At 39.6% G+C, this 7,614-nt stretch overlaps 1 non-coding gene across 1 annotated transcript; it reads left to right on the top strand.

The window, feature by feature from the left end:
- Positions 1 to 3,322: 3,322 nt before the first annotated feature.
- On the top strand, positions 3,323 to 5,119 carry LOC113672496 (uncharacterized). Its single transcript, XR_016187420.1, has 2 exons — positions 3,323 to 3,473; positions 4,576 to 5,119. It is a non-coding gene; the product is annotated as an uncharacterized LOC113672496 (transcript).
- The last annotated feature ends 2,495 nt before the right edge of the window (positions 5,120 to 7,614 follow it).

The following is a 7,614-nucleotide window of genomic DNA, read 5'->3' as shown; positions in this document are numbered from 1 at the left end:
ATCAGTTGGCAGAATGCACTAGGGTAGCCAAAACTCAAAATGAGGGCAAACCAGAGGCGCCCAGGCTCCAGCTTTGTGGCAATCATCTTGTCTGATAAGCTTTGTGGTGAAAATATAATAGTTTGTATGAAAATATCTACGACTGCTCTTAGGAAGTAAAAAAACGGTCAATTTTTCAATAACAAACACCTCACCTTACTACCACAGTGCATCGCTTGTTGTCTGACCGCTTAATTTGTTGATACGAGGCCCTCTTAGCAAGTTATCCATTTCTATGTTTCCTACTCCTAAGAGGAGGACAAGGCTGCACACCCCATGATTTCCGAACGCCTGATCCGAGAGGTGAAAAATCCAAGCTTAAAATGATCAGGCGGCCACAAATCCAACGCGAAACCCAATTGGCAAACAAGCTACGTGAAGCGCGCGAAAACGCGAGGGAGCAGGTTGTAATTGGTTCCATTTTTTCACAATATCCGTTGAGAGGACGGCGTAAATTATCTGGGCCTTAAAAGGTCCGATAAAAGGAAAAGCGAAACTCAATTGATTGCAGATTTTGAACCCATTGTATTTGCTGTGACTTACAACTGCTATTCTGGTAATTATTCACCGGTGTTCTTAGCTTACTTTCATTTTCACTTACATCAACCAGAAGTTCCCACTATGCTGAAAATTTCATTTTAACAATACTAAACTAAAGTTAAGCCTTAATCCCTTACTTAGACTGGCCACTCATTTTGAACTCACTGTTGTTTCGCAGTGGAATCATTTCTGTGGATCGCACGGAGATGGCATGACAACCGCGGTTTTTCCTTTGACCCCATAATTGACGTTGTTCCATTGGAAAAAGTTCCCTACCCCTGCAAGGCAAGACGTTGAGACCCTTTGGATCGTTCTGGTATGAAAGACACGACCGCCCATTCAAATTTTTTTTCAGGTGGCTGAGGAGGAACTGAGAGCCACGATAGCCTCCTCAGAGTGAATCTTGCTCTCGTTCCAAAACCAGAGAAACTCCTGCCCTAATTTCATAACCCTTTTTAAGACCATTCAGACAGCTTGAGTGCGTGCTTAAAGCTCCATCTTTGTAGAACTGCAAGGCGCCATCACTGTTTCGCTAAGTGAGGCAGATGTGATGCAATTGTCCATCATAACTTGACCCATATATTTTCCTGTCAGAAACACAGAGACGATGTAACTTTGGAACAACTCTTGCGACTTAAAATCACATTCTGCCAAATGTGGTTTTTTTTCAGTCAGGCGGCCATGAAACTAATTTCATTGCAAGTCAAACATGACTCAAACTTTCTCGTGTTCTACCCAAACCTTAGGCTCGAATACATATTGTCAAAAGTTTTTCTTTTTTGCGCCATGTGTTAACTATTTCATCGATCAACAATTTTTAGGGGCTTGGTTAAGTTTGTAAATGTCGTTCACCTCTGTTCGTTCCAAATCCAAAGATGGAAGTCTCCGCACTTATAGATCATGAGTTCATCAGTCACTTCCGGCCACATTGTAGCTGAATGGAGTACCCTCATTTGAAGCTCTTGATTCCATCCAGAAGCATATGGTAGACCTCGTCAAACTGTTGGCCGAGAGTTGACATATTTGCTTGGGAAGTACAGAGCGCAATCTGTTTGAAAAGTAAAAATTAGAGGAAATTTTGTTTTTAATGGAATTTCTTTAAATCCCCCCCCCCCCATACCCGTCTTCGTTACGGAAACAAATGTAACTAAGACATAAGTGGAAGAAAATTGTTTAAACAATAGATAAAAACCTCATAAGACTTGTCACTAAAAACAGCTTTCCTACGCCCCTGATTAGATTAGCTATCGACATCGCTGATCCGAGCAGTATGCAGGATGCGTGTCATGTGAACTTCGTAATAGACCTCGCTCACCGTGGAGTCTCTGTGGCTTTAGTGGTAGTGCATCGGAGTGCGGAATCCGAAGGTCTGAGCTTCGATTCCTCATGGGGACTCAGAATTTTTTCTTTGTCCCACGCTCTTGACAAGATGAAAAACATCTTTCTTTATTTCTTTATCGAGCTCAAAACTTACCATCTCTCTTATTTCTATCTACAAACATTACGCTATCGACATTGCTGATCCTAGCAGTATGCAGGACGCGTGTCATATGAACTTCGTAATAGACCTCGCTCACCGTGGAGTCTCTGTGGCTCAGTGGTAGAGCATCGGAGCGCGGAATCCGAAGGTCTGACGCTAGATTCCTCATGGGGACTCAGAATTTTTTCTTTGTGCCACGCTCGTGACAAGACGAAAAACATCCTTCTTTAATTCCATACATGGTCATAAAGTTTTGATCGACGATACTTTTTTCGCAGATTTGACTGCATAATAGAGATTGTTTTGCTAAAAAATGCCAGTTCCAAGAGCTCATTGCTAGGCAAGCGATGAAACTCTGAGCCTGGTTGTTCCATGAGATTTTTGGCATATTTTTAATGTTTCCAAAAATTGATATGTTTATATCGGTTTCTATGCCTTTGCGTTAGCAATCTTCTCTGTGGTTTCTTATGTAATTTCAGAATGTTTAATTGGAAATTGTTATGAAGAAAGAAAGAAACATTTGCTCAATTGTGTTATGTGTACAAAGAAGAGCATCTCCATTTTGAACTTTAATAAATACCAGACTCTCATGTCTGAGTAGGAATTGTGAGTAGTGAATGAGCTCTTTCCACCACAATAACGGAGCAAGCCAATCCTGATCATTTCTATATTCACCTTGTATTTCCAGGACTACACAGGTGATACGATTTTAAGCGCTGCGAAGATCTTAGATGACATGGTTACGAATACATTAAATCGAAGCTTGATGAACCACGACGAAGGCCACAGACGAAAATGGCTTCTCCCAATTGATGGTCAGCCACCGTTATGTTCACCGAAAACGATATCCCAGTGCATCCTTAGCCTGGAAAAAACCTTTCTCGTTAAAAATTACGATTTCAAGTTTCGGTTGCGATATCGCGGCGATTTATTGACGAGACTTAGAGGGTGATTAGTGTCGTAACGACAAAACGTTATCACAGCACAAAAGAAATCAGTGAGTTCAAAGTCCGATCAGCCCCTCTATGAGACAGAGTGGACAGTTATATGTTAACTAAACCCAACGAAAATAAATCTTTCCCATTTTTTTTAACTACTCATGTGATGAGTTGCCATAAAAATATGGCTTTTTATCCATCCTAAACACTCTTTATAAGACTAGAAATTCGTATAGAATACATGAACTCCAGGTTTAAACATTTCTGGTCCATGAAGATCTCGTGCAAGTTTAAATACCCGTGATGCATCTAAGTCTGACGTAAATGCCGATGGATCGAAATACCGTCGCATCCTTCGAAGAAAGCCAATGATCCATCCAGGTTTAGACTTTAATAGTGGTTCAGTGGTAAGTGCATCGTAAAAACCAATGGGAAGTTCCTCGAGTGTCTTCAAAGGTAACCAAGGAATGGCAAAGGTAAATATATCTCGTGATTTCTGGCTTCTTCAAAGATAACTCTTCAATACGCCAATATCTATCCGTTGGATAGCGTTATCCTACCTTTACACAACTAGCCCCAGGTCGCTTTCGCATGAACAAAACAGTTATTGAGCGTTACGATTCCCTTATGGTTACGAGTTAGCTCCCCCAATGACAAGGCGCACTTATAACACGTAAACATCACTAAAATGGTTAAAAATGTCATCCTTCTTTGTCCAAATCGAGAACAACGACGGAAAAATGCAAGCTGTGGACGATGTTTGTTTTAGGCTTACGGATACGATTACGCCTGTCTTTGAGTTATGATAGAATTTCCTGTTCTTTTTATATGAATTTGACCAGACTCTTGTGTATAGACGGTATGCACCACGAACCAGCAGAAGAGCAGCGCGGGCAAGGCAGCTTGCTGTTTCTCTCTCACTACCTAACCCCTCCTCCCTCCTTAATCATTTTTCTCACCTCCATTAGTTCAGTATGCTATTGTAGTATAAGTTTTTTTTAAAGGGTAGGCTGGCACGCTGTCATTGCAAAATAATCATGAGTAACTTGAACCAAGTAATCATTCGTGGTTGAACGATTACAGCCCGGATACACGGCATGAAATTTGGAAAACAATTCACAAGTAATTTCAACATGATTCATTCGTTACACTAATTACTTAAGAAGCGGCGGCTTCTAATGCTCCAATCTACAGTTACACTGCAAAAAATTCTCTGAACGATGGTAAAGTAGTAATCGAACACACTTCAGTACTTTTGGAATTATGCTTAACTGATAATCTTGAGAGCCAGACATAACATAGCCAACTAGAGTTTCGTTCATAACTAAAGAGCCGAATGGGGAAAACGGTAGCGTCCTTGCACGCGTTTTCTTCCCGGAAACCCGTCAGGATCCCGCTTTTTGCTTGCTGTACCTTTCCTCTCTCTTCCCTTTTAACAACGGACAGACAGGCGACTAGTTGCTTTTGTGAAATGGAACAGTTGAGAAGTATCCATTACGTTTATTGAGAAGGTGGAACTCACGGTCAAAGTGTGAGTCGTTTTGTAATATCCCCTTCCCTTCTTTTTGTCTTGGACAGCAATTCTCTGAAGTGGAGACAATAAATGTTCCAGAAATTACTGTTCCACGTCTTGGCAGGATCCTTGTGCAAAAGTGCGGTAATGAAGGCAACCATCCTTACCTCGATGAAACGAAGAAGGTAACCCTTAAGTTCCTGCGAGCAGCAATCGACTTCATTCCTTTAGCCTTAGATATTGCAGGAGACTTGGAGAACGCTTCCTTTTTTTCGCTCATCCCGGAAATGACTTTGCCATTAAAGCTGGAAAAGAAAACTGGCAGTTTTACTTTTCTCAGCTTGCCGATGGAACCATACATGGTCGTTGCATGCGCAAGCCAACACTTCACTATATTTGGGACGAATTCAAGAAGGTTATCAGCCGATATGTTGTGACTCCTGTAGTTTTAGCCTTAACAGCCTCATGATTCCTCTTATCAAAGAAGAAGACATTATGTGATGGTCAATTATTTTTCAACTGAGTGCATCATTTATTTGCTCATATTTGCTCATATAGATTAGTTTGAGTGTAAGAGTGTTGTATATGAAGATGGAAATAGCGCTAGAATAATAATCCCTTATAATTACAACTCACGGCTAATCCATGGAGTCGTAATGCGAAGTTATGCTCTTGAGTGCGCCTTGTTCATAGCGAGATGGTCTGCCTCCAACAAGATGTATTTCAACCACACTACGTTTAGTTGGATTGTTTGCTTCTTCGTTATGGCTGATAATTCTGTCACACCAGGTTTTATGTAGTACATGGTAAGATTGCCGTTTTATAGAAACATGCTATTGCTTTCTTGAACGTGATGAAATTCATTCCTCAAATAAATTCTTCCATCTCATCTATATTTTTGTTGCTACATTTTGTGACATTTTGTCACACAAAAATGCTAGGCCATGATAAATCGCTCTCTATACTCTAAGAACCGACCAACATATTTTAACCAAACTTTTGGTGGACACCTAACTCGTGATTTAGAGCTCCGTAAAATGCATTTAGTCTCTATTGTAAAACTATAATCGACCATATCTCCGGAATTTTTTAGGGCTTACCGTAAATTGTCAAACGAGACGAAACGAATTGAAAATATGAACATCTCCCTAGTGTTCTTTGTTGGATCTTCAGTACGTTCGCCAAGAGATCAAATCCTCTTCTGTATTTAAAGGAAGGACTGCGCCATTTAGCCATAAAATGCAAATCTATAATTCAAATTAAAATTCCGTGAGGCTGCAGCAGTGTAATTTCCAAGGTGTCAAGCATCGATGTTCGTAGTCGATGAATAATTCGATTGCGTGACCCTTCCCTGAATAATATCGCGTGACTAAAGTTGGTTTGCAGCATGTTTCTGACCGAAAAATTTAAAAAAAAAGTTTTCGTTGAGGTTTCATTGATAGTAATGGTTGTTCTGTTATCATTTGTATGATTTATGGACTGAACTGACCAATTTATCCTTAAGGGGGCATTGGGATTTTCTACATTTTTTTTAAGATCGGTTTTGTGCTAAAGAAATTTGGTTTTTCGGATTGGGTGTTCATTGCGGTTTGTGAATTTTCCGTTCTTTAGCATTTGGTTTTCGGTTTTCTTCAAAAATACCTGTCTAATGGGCTACGGATCTGGTTTCCGATGAAGTTTTCGGATTGTCCTATTTGGATTCCGTTTTCTCTTTGATCCAAGCGGCCATTATGCGCCTCCACTGATCTTCAATAGCCGCGAAACCTCTGTAATCTCCATTTGTCAACACCATATCGGATCGATTAGGGTTTTGAGAACTGGGATGCGAACATTTATCGGTTTTGATTTTTTTTTGCGGTTTTACAGTTGTGGATGATTTTTTCGACGGCTTTTAGGTTTCTAATAGACCCTCTCATCCTTCTGTACAGTGGAGTTCCACGCGGATTCTAGCTTTGCAAATTAAAAATCTCTCTTCCTAAAATTACAGATCTTCCCTTTCGTTCTGTTCCGTGTCTAAAATTAGAGTAGGCCTCGTTTAGTTATGTCTTTTGAAATTGTATGTGGAATTCTTTTAATTTTTTTCTTTTTAATTTTCTTTTTAATTTTTCGGGAAATAAGTGCTCTTGTCTTTCTCACTTCACACTTGAATTTGGGACTGAAAGTGAGGGGAATTTAGGCTGAAAGCTGGGGTGTCTGTGCCAGACAGCTTGATCTTGCCTTTGTCTGCATTATCATGTATTAACTTTTTAATTTTCCATTCCAGCATAAATTTTTAATGTTCTGTAACACGTTTCTTTTCTTCTTGACTCCTAAAAACATAACAAATTTAATTTAATCCAAAGATGTCTCTGTAATTTTGTTTTTTGAGACATCTTGACGGATTTTAAATCTCGAAAATTATCAATTGAGGTACCCCACAGTTATCATCAAGGAGAGTCTGTTTGATCTTGGCTGTCTTCCTCCAGCTGTAAGTGAAATACTGAAGTTACTTTCATCAAATGATGACAACAAAAGTGTTTGCATGTTGCAATGATTTGATTTAGTGCCCTCCTTCCAATAAGCACTTCCTCTGGAATAAGTGCCCCTCTCCCCTCTGTTTTAAGTCAGAAAGTTTGAAAGGTGATGATGTGTTGCTTAAACTTCACGTGTTATTTCATGCTTGCACAATTGATAACTATTATTACATGTATTATTATTATTTTTAAGCTTGTCATTATTTTTATACTGGCCTTTGTCAAGCACAGGGTCAAATCTGGACTTCAAAACTGCAATGGATATCCTGGTTTACTGATGTAAGTACAGAATTGATTAATAGAGCAAAAAGGTCAAGGCTAATATTGAAGGTCAACACCATATAGTCTGATCATTGTGTACTTTTAATTAGTTGTACTTAAGTCTAAGTGACACCCAACTACATGTACTTTTTTCGAAAAAGTTGCTACTTGTAATACTACGCAAGAGGATGTGCCTTTAAAATTACATTTCTGATAAAATGACTAACTTAGCAGATGGGGTGTATAATAGTCCATTTTACAGTTGTGTGCTTGGTTGCCAAGCCTTTGAACAGGAGTGAGGCTAAGGTTGACCTTGTTGTGATTCAAACC

The sequence above is a fragment of the Pocillopora damicornis genome, chromosome 6 (genome assembly GCF_964200805.1).
Source record: "Pocillopora damicornis chromosome 6, jaPocDami1.2, whole genome shotgun sequence".
Classification (NCBI taxonomy): domain Eukaryota; kingdom Metazoa; phylum Cnidaria; class Anthozoa; order Scleractinia; family Pocilloporidae; genus Pocillopora; species Pocillopora damicornis.
Note: the sequence above shows the minus strand (reverse complement) of the source record. Positions and strands in the feature narration are given on the sequence as shown.